The 2,271-nt window shown below is 33.7% G+C and overlaps 1 pseudogene; it reads right to left on the reverse strand.

The window, feature by feature from the left end:
- Nucleotides 1-580: 580 nt before the first annotated feature.
- On the reverse strand, nucleotides 581-1,967 carry LOC145557324 (epi-neemfruitin B synthase L1AT-like; annotated as a pseudogene).
- Between the last annotated feature and the right edge of the window lie 304 nt (nucleotides 1,968-2,271).

Here is a 2,271-nt window from a genome sequence, read left to right on the forward strand (position 1 = left end):
AGGGATGGAGGAGAAAGATTTATGTTGATGACTACACGGAATAATCAAATTTGGTTCATGTTAGCCGACCCCACTTTTGGGATTAAGGCTTTGATTGATTGATTGATTGATTGATGTGTATGAGAAAGTATCGGCGGCTCTACAAGGGTGCGGTTGGCTAAGTGACTGTTTGTAAATAAAAAAATCTATGGTAAGGCGGTATTGATTTTTTATTGGTTAATATTTTTATTTATTATTTGATCAAAATTTATTTTAAACGTTTTTTTTATGTTGTTGAAATATGTTTTTTAAATTTTTAAATATATTTTTTTAATTAATTTATAAATTATTTTTAAATTCCATAAAATTATTTAAAATTTTTCAAAAAAAAAAAATTCAAAACTAATATACAACTTTTTAAATTAAATAAATAATTTATAATTTTAAAATTTTTAATTCATGTGAATCAGTTGTCGATTCCATAATTGAAGACACCAATTTAGCTGCGGCGTACATAAACAATGTAATTAAAACATAAAAAGTACAAGCTATGATTAATCTTTGCTTGTTCAACACTTGATAAATAATTGTTATTACATGTTTACAACAACTTGCTGCTAACACGAGATTTATTAGATAAAAATGAATTAAAATCTGGATCGTTTTCGAGTTTGGCCATGTCTTCCGCAGTCAAGTTGATATAAGCTACAATGTCATTGCTCGACGGGCCAGCAGGGATCAGAACCAAATTCTTGTACAAGAGAGTAGCAGAGGTGACCCAAATTGGCTTCCCCCCAACCAAAATCAACTTCATATATTGGCAAACTCCTTAGATTGCTAAATCCAAGTGAAACTATTTCTCCCTTAAATGATCTTTCAAAGTGCTCTAACATAAATCTCAGGTCTTGAGTACCATCCTGTAAATGTCTTATAAACCCGTTGTTATTTATCATTATTCTATCAATGGACTCTTTCGCTTTCTCCAAGTACTCACACATTAAAGACTCGTTAGAGTAGTTATAATCATCATTGATAATTACAGATAATTTGGCTATGGAATTAACAAAAATGTTACCAAAATAGTATGAGTGTTCATTAGGTGGACTTAAATTAGGGCGTAAATTAATTGCTTGGAACACATGATGAGGGATATGATTAGAATTTTCGTGACAAGCTACCTTGATCCTACTCCAAATGAAAGCTGATAAAATCATAATGAGCGAATTATTACCATTATGTTGTGTGCCGGTGTTGGTGTACAAATACAATTTCGATTTAAGGGAATTAAGCTTGGCTTCGCTAAACATAAACCACTTTGTTACGGGCCTCTCTTGGTTGGCATACACGTCCATGTCTTCTACTTTGCTTGTAGTTGATGGAGGAAATAATTTACATATCTCGAAAATTGGAAAACCAACTAGTCCATTATTGTGGTTGTTACCATTAGCCATAGACGCCCATGTCTTGACAAACATCGATAGTGAAAAGGCATCGGATATGGCATGGCTCATCATCACCCCAATGGCAATCCCACCACACTCGAAAACATTGACTTGGATGGCCAACAACAAGGTGCTTACAAAGCTTTCGTGGCCATACAATGGTAACAATTTGTCGAGCTCAGATGCCTCTACCTTGTGAACTGCATTATCTAATCGCGTGTCTACCTTGGCTAGCACATAGGGTACACCCTCATCGTTGCAATTGAAGTAGTCAGCGCCATGTACTCGCTCTGCGAGTGGATAGAACATGGATAATGTGTTGGGTAAGGATCCTTTGAGGCGATCCAAGACTTCATTAGTACTAGTATTTTGGGAGGTAAAGAAGAAGATAAGGGGCATAAGGGTGGGCGAGTTTACGTGATCAAACAACGAGGCTTGTAATAGACGAAGATGATTAGGAGTTTGGTATGATGGTTTGATAATTTCTCGAGAGATTACTTTGGTGTTCATTGTGTTCAATGCCATCCAAACATCATAGACAAACCTATAAAATTATGTTAAGTGTGGCTTTGAGATATATTGGAGAGCCAAAGCAACGAATACCACTGTCTTCTTCTTCTTCTTTTTTTTTTTTTTTTTTTTTTTTTTTTATTTTATTTTATTTTATTTTATTTTATTTTTGCCACATTTGACTTTTCACGGTTTTCAAGACACATGTTAAAATAAAATAACATTTAGATCTGATCTCTATTTACAAACGTGCAAAAATTATTGTTAAAAAAAATTAATAGTAACTACACAAATTTTTGTACGTGGCTGGCCACACGGTGTGGCAACCACAATTTTTATT

Source organism: Chenopodium album, chromosome 9, assembly GCF_948465745.1.
Source record: "Chenopodium album chromosome 9, dcCheAlbu1.1, whole genome shotgun sequence".
In the NCBI taxonomy this organism is placed as follows: Eukaryota; Viridiplantae; Streptophyta; class Magnoliopsida; order Caryophyllales; family Amaranthaceae; genus Chenopodium; species Chenopodium album.